General features: G+C 45.9%; 2 protein-coding genes and 1 pseudogene across 3 annotated transcripts in view; 1 reads left to right on the top strand and 2 right to left on the bottom strand.

The window, feature by feature from the left end:
* LOC144695222 (uncharacterized) overlaps window positions 1–13,014 on the top strand; it is a 579,912-nt gene that overhangs the window by 386,217 nt on the left and 180,681 nt on the right. The window lies entirely within an intron of this gene.
* Window positions 1–13,014, bottom strand: part of LOC144695213 (uncharacterized) — a 288,845-nt gene that overhangs the window by 117,261 nt on the left and 158,570 nt on the right. The window lies entirely within an intron of this gene.
* The window catches only part of LOC144695171 (uncharacterized), a 93,116-nt pseudogene continuing 89,344 nt past the window's right edge, over window positions 9,243–13,014 (bottom strand). The window contains exon 10 of the transcript XR_013579896.1: window positions 9,243–12,668. The product of XR_013579896.1 is annotated as an uncharacterized LOC144695171 (transcript). The remainder of the gene's footprint in view (window positions 12,669–13,014) is intronic.

Raw genomic sequence — 13,014 nt, 5'->3', positions numbered from 1 at the left:
CAATGGACAACAACTTGCATTTATATAGCACCTTTAACACAGTTCAATGTCCCAAGGTGCTTTGCAAGACTGTGAACAAACTTTTGGAGCTTGTTCTGCGCACATTGGCTGCCAAATTTCCTACATTACAACAGTGACCACACTTCAAAAGTACTTCATTCTGTGTAAAGCACTTTGAGACATCTGGTGGTTGTGAAATGCTCCATGTAAATGCAAGTCTTTTTTTTCTTTTCTGAGGAGGTTACAGAGATGGCGGGGGCGGGGTCTTGGAGGGATTTGAAAAGACAGGAGACATCCAGATCCCAACACACAGACAGAACTGACCATTCACAGTCCACAGGATAATAATCAGCTACCAACACACACACACAGAACTCAACAATAGGAAATCAGTAAGAATCCTCAGACACTCTGCACCTCCCAGATAATTACACCTCACCTTCTCATATTCAGTAATGACCCATCAACAAAACTCAGCCTGTAAATCAAAAGGGAAATGCTTCAAATAAACACATTCAATATCCAACACACAGTTGGACAGTTCAGCACAAAGCACCGAGTAAACAGCTCTCTCAGCTGGATCTTCTCACACAGCATAAGGGGCATTTCCACACCTGATTCCCCACAGGATAGTCAGACTGCGTGAACATTAGTGTGGATATTATGTTGATGTGATTTTTATAAATTCTGTTCCTTCACTCATTGTCTCCTCACTTGGTTTTCAGTCCCTACAGGAAGTGAAGCAGATGTGGAAGAAGAGTAGAGAATGGGCAGAGTGAGTGGGCTCTCTGATTGACGTCTCTCACAGCCAATCCAAATATTTCTGGAGTACCATGAGTTTCCAGAAGCTTGGGAAACTGACCAATGAAATGGAGGTGATTTTGAACAGCAGGTCAGGTGAAGATTTAAACTTGTCATTGTCCCACCTGAGTAAAACCTCACTTATTGCAGCTGCTGTCTCAGTTCCCCCTGTTAAATGTTTGACAGAGATTTCTAGTTTGGGAATAGCATTCTTCACCCTCAGAGGCTTTCAAACTGACAAGATCAGTGTGGGATGTGTAGCCTCGGATGTGTTTGACAGCAGATTAGAAAAGGAAGACCCACAGCATCCAAGGCAGTGATGACGTGCAGTGGTGTGATCAGCACTTGCAAAGGAAAGAGGTACAGGAGAGAAAGAGAGAGAGGGGCACAGGAGAGCGAGAATGCGAGAGACAGAGTCATAGGAGAGAGGGACACAGGGGGGAGGGGAGGACGGCAGGGACAGGGGCCCATGAGGGACAGGAACAGGCAAGGGAGGAAGAGATGGGCAAAGGAGAGATGGGCACACAAGAAAAGGACATCTGAGCGGGAGAGAAAAGATTGTCTGAATGTTTGGAAAGTGAAGCATCAGTAAGCAACACCTCCTCCTCAGTTTATGGTGCATGAAATAGTGGCATCAGCCACAGAAGGAAGGGATGGACCTTGTCCCTAATCAACTGACCATCAGGTCACTCACCTTCCCTGAATATGAGTGTGATGTCCGAGTTCCTTACAATGAAAACATTGTGGGATGATCCAGTGTGAGTGACTTTCACACGGAGTATTCTCCGACGGCCATTACACACTACATGAAGGAGGGGAATTGTTTTCTGTTCAGGTAGCTCTGAGTGTCTCCTCGGGTGACCTTCAATGCCATGTGAGTGTTATCGATCAGTCCCAGCAACGTTGGGAAGCAGCTATTCCATAAAATTCCAGTGACCTCACCTGCTGCTCTCTGAGTGTAGTATTGAATTTAATGGAAGTCTTTTACCCCTCTCTTCTCCTCCTATCGTCTCCTCCTTCTCCTATTCCCCCCCTCTTTACTCCTCACTCTCTGACCTACCTCTTCTTCTCTCTCTCCTGTCCTCTATTTGCTTTCCTCCTGCTCCTTTCCTCGGATGTCTCGACGTTCAATCTCATCCTCTCTATCCTACATCTCTCTCTTCTCCTCTCTATTGCTCCTTCTAGACCAAGGGGACACAGTTTAAAAATAAGGGGTCTTCCATTTAAGACTGAGATGAGGATAGATTTCCTCTCTCAGAGGGTCATTGGTCTTTGGAATTCTCTTCCCCAGACAGCAGTGGAGGCTGGGTCATTGAATAGATCAAGGCTGAGTTAGACAGATTTTTGATCTACAAAGGAGTCAAGGGTTATGGGGGACAGGCAGGAAAGTGGAGCTAAGGCCACAATCAGATCAGCAACTCTTCTTTAATGGAGGAGCAGGCTTGATGGGCTGAATGGCCTAATCCTGCTCCTGTTTCTTATGATCTATCTCTCCTTATCCTCTCCTCCTATTTTACATCTTCTTCCTCTTTCATCTTCCTGCTCTCTCTCTCTCTCCTAGTAATACAGAGGGCTACATGCAGACTAAACACCAAGAGTAGCAGGTAATAAACAAATCAAACAACCCCAAAAACAACAGGTCAGAGCAAAGCTCTGTAGTCCTACCAAATCTTGTCAAGAATTGTGGACAAGCTGTCAAGTAACAGGAGACAGTGGCTCCATGAACACCTTCACACTGTCAACACTGGTAAAACATCGACACAGTCACACTGGGGAAAAATCATTCACGTGTGAGGTGTGTGACAAATCATTCTCGGCCTCATCGTCCCTCTGTACACACCAATACATTCACACAGAGCTACCTTTTCCAGGTGAGGTGTGTGACAAATCATGCTTGAGTTCATCGGATCTCCTGTTCCATCAGAGGTTCCACACAGGGCAGTGAGTCTTCAACTGAAAGCAGTGCTCTAACTGCAAGAAGCTGAACCAAGTTGCACACACACACACTTCATCAGATCAAAGAAGAAATTGTAAATGATGTTCCTGGGGCAACCAATGAGGTTCAAAAGCCGAAATCAGCACAGACTGTTTTAAGGTCTGAATTTGAAAATTCACCTTTGAATAAGAATGAGGAATCTTCTTTTGCGGATGGAACTTTGGACTATAAATATTGTAAGAAGAAAACTTTCAGAAAACATCAGGAGGATGATTATTGCGTGTATTGCATGTGATCAGATAATTGTTAGAATATGTAACATATTGTAAGGTGTAATATTCTACACGGTATAAATAAAAGTAAATGTGTCACTTGGTGACACATTTTCATTTTCTTCTGGTGGGAAATGTTGTGAATACTTACTTCATGGTTTGTGTGTTTTGGAATATAATTTTTTAGTTTTGGGAATATAACTTTTTGATTGTAGGTTAAAAAGGTCAGAATAGAGAAAGCAGGTGGGCTTACTTAGCTGGAGAGCTGGAGACATGATGTCTGCACTCCTTGCAGTATTGACAGTCCAGATAGATCATTTTGTTTTGGGAGTTAGAGCTAAATTAGTTTAAAAGCATTCAGTGACCCCTGAAAGGCTGTAAAACCCATTTACTTCATCAAGTCCAAGAACAAATTGTAAATAAGGGAGAATTGATTCAAAGGTCAGTTTGAGGACAGTCCAGAACAGGCTCATCATCATGCAGATGGGTGGAGTCTAGGAAGGCTCTCTGATTTCAATTTATCTGGTGTTTTCTGGGAGAGATTTTAGTTGCAGTTTGGATCTCGTGTGGTTTGCAGCTCACTAAGAAAAGTTAGCCAAAATAAATGACAGTTAGACAGAGCTGCACTGTGAGCAGAGTAAAACCCTAACATATCATTGACCACGTGGAAGGTGAGTGAGGTTTATTCTCAGTTTGAATTTTATGAGGAACAGAAGCTGGAAGATTAAGGTTAAGGACATCTTCTCAGGAATGGATGGAAACTTTAAGTGGGACGAGAAGGATCCAGTTTTCATGGTCCATGTGGGTAACAATGACATAGATAGGACCAGGGAGGAGGTTCTGCTGAGGGAGCAAGAGCAGCTCAGGGCTAAATTAAAAATCAGAAGCACAAAGGTAATAATCTCTGGATTATTACCTGAGACACAAGCAAATTGGAAGAGGAAGACCCACAGCATCAAAGGCAGGGATGGCGGGATCAGCACATGCACAGGAGAGACACGGGCACAGGGGAGAGAGGGAGACACATAGGAGAAAGAGGCACATGAGGCAGTGGCACAGGCAATCAGGGGTGCACAGGAGAGAGGGGACACAGACAAGAGGGTCATAGGAGTGAGGGGGCACGGGGGAGAGGGAGCACAGGAGAGAGGGTTCAGGAGGGAGGGGGCACAGGAAGGAGGGGCACAGGAAAGAGTTGGCAGAGGAGGAGGGGGTACAGGAGGGAAGGAGCACAGCAGACAAGGGCACAGGAGAGAGGGAGAGAGAGATACAGGAGAGAAGGGCATAGGAGGGAGGGGCACAGTAGGGGGAAGATTGACCCAATGTTTGGAGAGTGACTCTGCGACTGGGGTAGTGACTTGGGAATGATCTCTTTCTTCTCGCCCTAGCCTTCATCTCTTGCTTCATAGCTCACCCCTCACCCGATCTCTCTGTCGGCCTCTCTCCACACTTCCGAGGTCACACCCCTTGCCTGACTTCTCACTCTGTCCCTCACCCCTCACATGACCCCATGTCCTTTTCCAAGCCCCTGCCAGAGCCCTCACCAGCTGCATGGATACCCTCAGAGTCTCAGTCCTCAAGTCGTTGCAGCAGCTTCTCTGTCCAGAAACAGACAGCAGTGAGAGAAAGTGAGTCATAGTCCCAGAGCCCATCGGATCTCCATTCCTCATCATACAGCAGGGAGACTCATTGAACACAATACCTGGCACACAGCGCAGGGGGCATCAGGGAGATTCACTGAGCACAGTGCCTGGTACACAGCACAGGGGCAGCAGGGAGACTCACTGAGCACAATGCCTGGTACACAGTGCAGGGGGCAGCAGGGAGATTCACTGAGCACAGTGACTGGTACACAGCACAGGGGGCAGAAGAGAGACTCACTGAGCACAGTGCCTGGTACACAGCACAGGGGGCAGCAGGGAGACTCACTGAGAACAGTGCCTGGTACACAGCACAGGGGGCAGCAGGGAGATTCACTGAGCACAGTGACTGGTACACAGCACAGGGGGCAGCAGGGAGACTCACTGTGAACAGTGCCTGGTACACAGTGCAGGGGGCAGCAGGGAGACTCACTGAGCACAATGTCTGGCACACAGTGCACGGGGCAGCAGGGAGAAGAGCTGGTCTAGGCATGGGAGCTGAGCGAGGAGTCTGGAGAGAAACGGACACCTCCACTTTCTCCTCCTTGTCCAAGGACAGAGTTGATTTCACATTTTGAATAATTATTTGCTCATTTGCACTTTGCTGACATTGTTTGAATGATTGCACTTTCTTCAAAATGAAACTTTTTACTTCCCAATTAGTGAAACGTCCAGAATAAATATAAGAACGTTTACGAAATATTAATATTGTTAATATGCTGAAATGTGGAAAACATCATTTATCTCTATTTATGGAACTGGACAATTCTATCTATTTAATTCAATCTATTTAACATTAAAACTTAATAATTGGATATTGTAGTGAATCATCTCTGTTTAAAGTTCAACATCCTGGTTTTGTCAGACTCTGTGATGTGTAAGGCATGGGGAGCACAGTGGGGCATGAGGTGAGACTCATTGTGTATCTGCCCCCTGCCCCTACAGCTTGTCCTATCTAGGGGTCGTGTCCTGTGGAGCTTCACCTCCCCTCAGCTCCAATTTCTGGGTCAGCACCACCTCGTTCCGGTTCCTCTCCCGGGATGTCCTGATCCGTTCACCTCTCCCGGGGTGTCCTGGTCCCTTCCCCTCTCCCGGGATGTCCCGGTCCATTCACCTCTCCTGGTTCCTCCCTTGGAATGTACCAGTCTAGATCTTGTTTGAGGATTATATTGTTCAGTGTGCAGTACACGAGGATGATTGTGACCATTCTCTCTGGGTGTGATCCACCCACAGGTGTAGCCAGTACCTGAAACCATTCTTCAACATCCCACTAGCTTCTCTCTGTGAGCTGCCTCAGCGAGACACAGGTGTCAATAAACAACACCACCTCCTCAGTGTGTGGGGCATGAAATGGTGGCATCAGCCCCGGAAGGGATGGACCTTGTCCCTAATCAGCTGACCATCAGGTCACTCCCCTTCCCCGAATATGGATCTGATGTCCAAGTTCCTGACAATGAAAGCATTGTGGGATGATCCAGTGTGAGTGATGTTCACATGGAGTATTCTCAGACGGACATTACACACTACATGAAGGAGGGGAATTGCTTTCTGTTCAGGTAGCTCTGAGAGTCTCCTCAGGTGACCTTCAATGTCATGTGAGTGTTATCGATCACTCCCAGCACCTTGGGGAAGCAGCTATTCCATCAAACTCCAGTCACAGCTGCTGCTGTTATCTGAGTATTGTATTAAATTTAGTGAAGTCAATTACTCTGCAGAGTCATTTACTCTGCTATCTCTCCTCTTCCTCATTCCTTCTCCTTCTCTCTCACCTCTATCTTTCCAATTGCATTCTCAACCTTTCTCCTCTTACCTCCCTTTCCTCTGTACAATCTCTCTCTCCTCCCCTCTCACTCCTCCTCCAGCATTTTAAAGATGAGAGGGATAGAGAGAAAGTTCACCATTTTAAACTATCATAGATGAAAAAATTAAGCAGAAACTCCATACAATATTATTGAGGTAATGTAATTTTGACTATATTAAACTGTTTCAACTATTTCTCCTGTTTATGTGACACAACTGAAATAAACTATTATCTGTGGGCCTGTAGTTTGCTGAAATAATTGCTGACCACAACATGTAGACTGGAGTCATGAACATGACTGACTGTTGGTGCCTGAACACCCAAAAGCCCTGAGTGTAATTTGAAGAGCCGCCTCAAACAGGCGCAATCGGCAGAAACTCACCACTCTCATTATTCCCATCTGGGGCCGTGGTCATTTCTGTGGTTGGTACCAGCTTCCTGGGTGATGTTTAATAAACCAGCATTAAAGATCCTGAATTTTTGATGTAACTTAGAAATAAAATTCCTAAATTGTGGGTTCAATTTCCATTCCAGGACCCATTCCAAAAAATCATGGCTGACACTCCAGTGCAGTACTGAGGGGTGGAAGAGACTACAGAGATAGGGAGGGGGGAGGCCATGGAGGGATTTGAAAACAAGCTCAAAAACCTCACTAAATCTGACACTGAGCTTTCCTGGGAAGAGTGGGTTATTCCTCGAGTTTTATTCCAGACAGACCGTTAGAACTGGCCTAAACAATAGAACTTTTATGAGTGAATGAAAGCAGAATGGCTAATCAGCAGTACTGATTGAAGACAATCCCTTAAGATGTCCATTCCAGCTGACACCAGGAACTTTACCACCTTTCACAGCTTCATACACCTGATCCAAAAGCTGTCCAGAATGCTTCCAGCCTGGTTCGGGACAGTTGTTGAAACTCCATTGTGATAGATAATTCAGAGTCCACCTTGGGAACCCTGTTTAACACATATACAAATGGCCTGCTAGACACCACGTCCCACAAGTTCAGCTGTGCTGATGACACCTGTTCTGCCACCCAAGCTCCATCCTCCTGCATTTGACCACATCCTGAATGAAGATGTTACAAAGTTGATGGACGACTTCAGCACATGGCGTCTCACGTTGAATCCTTCTAAATCCATATCCAGTGTATTCCAGCTCCACAATGTCAGTGCCAAAAAAAATTGTTCATCTACATGGATGGCCAGAGACTAAAGCATGATCTCAACCCAACATACTTGGGAGAGACTCCAGGTCGGACTCCGTCCTTCCGGGAACATCTGAAGAAAACTGCAGCAAATTTCAAAACCAGAAACAATTTCATGACCAAACTTGCTGGATCTATGTGGGGAGCTGCTGCCACAACACTCTGGACCTCAGCACTCGCCCTATCAGACTCCGCAGCAGAGTACTGTGCACATTCTGGCAAAGGTCGTCACACACACATCTTGCAGAGACACAGTTGAACTCAACAATGTGCATCGTAACTGGAACCCTCCACTCAACTCCTCTCCCTTGGCTTCCTGTCTTCAAACATCACTCCCTCACACATCCACGGGCTGACGATAACCTGGTTGAAATGCATTGCGCTGGACCTCACTTACCACTCCATGATAAGCTGTTCATCCCAACTGCTGCCTGCCGTCGATCTCAGTCCCCATATGGAGCAACTTTCCTGAGCAAGATTGACCAGCAGACATCCTTTGGATCAAGGAATGGGAAACATGGGAAGTCACTAAAAAATTCCTTGTGACAAATCCCATCTGTAGAATGGCTTTGAACTACCAGGGCAAGAATGGTCCTTGTCAAACAGGTTCAGGGCAGACCAAGGCCCCTGTGCAGACAACCTCCATTGTTGGGCCTCAGTACAAATCCCTTATGCACTTGTGGAGAGACACAAACAATGCTGCTCATTACCGCGGACCGTCCCCTCTACAGGCTAATCACCTTAAACTCGGCAAATGAGGAGGCGATCGTTTGGCTTCGGGGATTTGCATTCACGAAATAAAACACGAAACTGGAACCCAGACACAAAGACAACGCTGACACCTGCAGCTCTAACTAGTTACCACTTTAAATCAAATCAAACTTTCAGGCTGCCAGTTTACAGGGGAAAAAGCATTCTGTACACAGCCTTGGGACTTAACCCCTTTGAAACTGAATCTGACGCGACAGAAATATTATTAGTTATTGTCAGTCGTGGCTCAGTTAGCACTCTTATCTCCGAGTCAGAAAGTTGTGGATTCAATTCTCACTCCTGAGGTTGACATTCCAGTGCAGTACTGAGGGAGTGCTGCACTGTCAGAGGTAGCATCTTTCAGATGAGTTAAACCAAGGCCGTTCTCAGGTGAATGTGAAAGATCCCTTGACATTATGTTGTACTCCGCAATGGAGTTATCCCTAATGTCCTGGTCAATATGGATCCTGCAATCAACATCACAAAAAACAAATTATCTGATCATTATCACATTGCTGTTTATGGGAGCTTTTTGTGCACAAATTGGCTCTCACGCTTCCTATCTTACAAGTGACTACACTTCAAAAAGCACCTCATTGGTTGTAAGGTACTTACAGACGCTGAGTTTCTTAAAGTTGATATATAAATGTAAGTTTTTTTTCTTGGAGAAATTTTCTGCTTCCTGTAAACTGGAAATTATAAACCCATTGATGGAGAAAGTATACCAGCCCACAGTGACATTGACCAATATATTGTGTACAAGGCTCACACTATAGGCTCCTGAGTGTTTCAGTGAATAGGAACACACCATGCTGACAAATCAGGTAGTTTGCGTTAAGTTATAAAAGTGAATTTATTGTGAGTTATAAATCTACACAGATTAATATAACATCAGACAAACAACATCACAATAATCAGCTTACACCAAACTCTGAATCAATCACAATAACAAACCATTTGAAAATCACCAACTAAAGCAGGATCCGATTCTACCCCACACCCACTTCTGAAAGCTGGATCACTTTACCAGCACAGGGGGCATAGCATGAAAACTCAAGCTACGATTTTCAGGGAAGATGTCAGAAAGTGACAGGAAGGCAGGTAATGCAGGAGTCTGAGTGTATCTCACTCTCCAACCAGTATTCAGTCCTGAGTACTGATGAAAATGATAGTTAATCTGGGGAATGCAGCAAGAGCCAAGTCCATGGCACCACAGCTGGATCAGCTGTACAGGGGGCAGAAAGAAGACTGAAAGAGTGATAGGAAGCTAACATAAAAGAGAATCCAAAAGTCTTCAATAGGCATTTAAAAGGGTGGTAAAAGGAGTGGGGCTGATTGAAGACCAGAAAGGGGTTTTTTGCATAGAGACAGCGGGTATGACTGAGATATTAAATTAATACTTTGCACCTGCCTTTTCCAAGGAAGATGCTGCACAGGTTATGGTGTAAGAGGAAGTAGTTCAGCGCTTGTAACAGATGAACCTTGGGTGTTATGAGATCTTTATAATTCCCTCCTTAAACCTCCCTGCATCTTGATCTCACTCCCCTCCTTTAGGACCCTCCTTAAATCCCACCTCTTTGACCATATTTTTGGTCATCCCCTCCTAATATCTCCTTTCTCTCGGTGTTAATTTTTCTCTGATGACGTCTCTATGACACAATTTGGGATGTTTGACTATATTAAAGTGCTCTATAAATACAAGCTGTTGTCCTCTCACATTCCCTACTGTCCTCAAGGTACTGACCTGGGGTACAGACTGTGGACATTGATTGGCCTCTAGTGCTCTGTTCGAGTGGCCATTCAGCATGTGTAGACCCAGACAGTGAATGTTGGGAGACAATGGAGACTGTCACAGAGAGACACATCCTGCCCGACTTCCCAGCTGGGGTCACTGATGAGGAACGGGATTCCTGGCTGATTCTCCCCCTCCATAGACCAGGGATGTTGAGGCTAATTAAAGTACCACCATTTTCACCCCAGGATTGGCTCCTCCTCCGGGTGCTTGTGCTGGTAGATCAGAAGCTGAAGCCTTTCTAACCACTGAGTATCTGATTGCCTTCTTGGTCAGAGTGAGAGTCAGTGAGTGACTTGTACCTGACGCTGCACTGAAAGGATACTGAGTTTATACAGGAGCTTCTATGCATATTGATGTCTTGGTGATGTTTGGTGATCTGGCTAAAGGTTTAATTAGCCTTCATGAAATAATTGGACTGTTGAGGTTTAAGGCAGACACTGCTGAGACCGACAGTGCTTTGGAACGACAGCTCCCCTGTGTGAGCACTGGAGGATAAACAACACAGACAACTCTCAGTGCAACAGAAGTAGGTGACCTGGCTCCAAGTCCAGGAGACGTTGGTGTATGGAGGAGTAGGTGAAACAATCCTGTCACACGTCACACTGGAAGGGTTTGTCTTCCATGTGGGTTCACTGATGTTCCAGGAGGTCTGATAACTGTGTGAAGGCTTTATTACGTAACTCACATCGATAGGGTTTCTCCCCTGTGTGTGTGTTGCTGAACCAGGCGATACACTGACTTGTGTCAAAACCTTGTCACACACATCTCACACCTGAACAGTTTCTCGCCAGTGTGGATCCGCTGGTGCTTTAAGAATCAGAGGAGTGGGTGAAAGCCTTGTCACAAACATGGAACCTGAAGATTTGTTCCCCTGTGTGAATCCTCTGGTGTCCCAGGAAAGCCAAAGACATCACAAACGCTCTATCGTAAACCTCACATTTGAAGGGTTACTCCCTTTTGTGAATGTTCCATTGAAGCAGGATGTTCGATGACTCTGAGTCGCACACCTCATACTTGAATGGCTTCTCTCCTGTGTGAATGTGTTGGTGTTTCAAGGGTCGTTGGCTGTTTGAAGGCTTGGTCGCAAACCTCATGCCTAAAAGGTTTCTCCGCTGTGTGGATCTTCTGGTGCTTCAGGAGAGCAGAGGAGTGGGTGAAAGCCTTCTCACAAACCTCACACCTGAATGGTTTCTCCCCTGTGTGGATCCTCTGGTGCTTCATGAGATCAGAAGATTGGGTGAAAGCCTTCTCACAAACCTCACACCTGAAGGGTTTCTCCCCTGTGTGGATCCTTTGATGTATCAGGAGAGTTGAGGATGTCACATAAGCTTTATTGCAAACCTCACATTTGAAGAGTTTTTCCCCAGTGTGCACATGCTGGTGCATGTGGAGGCTCCATGATTTTGAGAATGATTTGTTGCACACCTCACATGTAAACAGCTTCTTCCCTGTGTGAGTACGTTGGTGTGCACGGAGGTTCGAAGACTGCGAGAATGATTTGTCGCACACCTTACAATTGAACGGTTTCTCCCCTGTGTGACTGCGCTGGTGATTAATCAGGTCTGATAATCGAACAAAATCTTTGTTACAAATCTCACACGTGAATGGTTTCTCCCCTGTGTGAATGCGCCTGTGATGCACCAAGATTGATAATCGCGCAAAGTTCTTGTCACACACCTCACACTGGAATGGCTTCTCCCCTGTGTGAATGCGCTGGTGTGCGTGGAGGTGAGATGAGTGTGAGAAAGATTTGTCACACACCTCGCAGTTAAATGGTTTCTCCCCTGTGTGAACGCGTCGGTGATACACAAGGTGTGATAATCTTGCAAAGTTTTTGTTACACATCTCACATTTGAATGGTTTCTCCCCGGTGTGAATGCGTTGGTGTATGCTGAAGTGAGATAAGTGTGAGAATGATTTGCCGCACACCTCACACTTGAATGGCTTCTTCCCTGTGTGACTGTTCCTGTGATTAACCAGGTTCGATAACTGCGCAAAGCCCTTGTTACATACATCACACTTGAAAGGCTTCTCCCCTGTGTGAACGTGTTGGTGATTCAGAAGTGTCCATGAGTCTGTGAAGGCTTTGTCACACAGCTCACACTTGAACGGTTTCTCCCCAGTGTGGATGCGTTGATGCCTTCGGAAGGGAGATGAATGTGAGAATGATTTGTCACAGACATGGCATGTGAATGGTTTCTCCCCTGTGTGAATGCGCCGGTGATTCACCAGGCCTGATGACTGTGTAAAGCTTTTGTTACACACTTCACACTTAAATGGCTTCTCCCCAGTGTGAATGCGTCGGTGATTCACGAGCGTTGATGACTGTGCAAAAACTTGGTCACACAAATCACACCTGAAGGGTTTCTCCCCTGTGTGAATCCTCTGGTGTATCAGGAAGGATGTCGAATTTGTGAAGGCTTTGTCACAAACCTCACATTTGAATGGTTTCTCAGACATGTGGGCGTCCTTGTGTTACAAGTGGAACAACGGATGCACCTTGTGTGTTAGGAGATCTTATGAGTCTGTGGAACCCTCCTCACACGTTAACAGTGTTTCACCTGTAGGAATGAGTCAGTAGTTCATGAGACTTGATGAATGATTGAAGCTCTGACCACACTTGGACCCCACTCACACTTCTTTCCAGCCTCACCCTGACTGATTGCCCACAGCCAAACCTTCGGAAAGGTTGATTCTGATGGAAGGTTCCACACCACTGACCAGTTTCAGATCTGATGATATGTCAAAGCTCCCCTGACCCGACCGACTTTCAGATGATGGTTTCACTGCCCAACCTTCTCTGTGTTGAGCAATG

The sequence above is a fragment of the Cetorhinus maximus genome, chromosome 21 (assembly GCF_964194155.1).
Source record: "Cetorhinus maximus chromosome 21, sCetMax3.hap1.1, whole genome shotgun sequence".
NCBI lineage: Eukaryota > Metazoa > Chordata > Chondrichthyes > Lamniformes > Cetorhinidae > Cetorhinus > Cetorhinus maximus.
The sequence above is the reverse complement of the archived record's forward strand: the minus strand, read 5'-3'. Positions and strand labels throughout refer to the sequence as shown.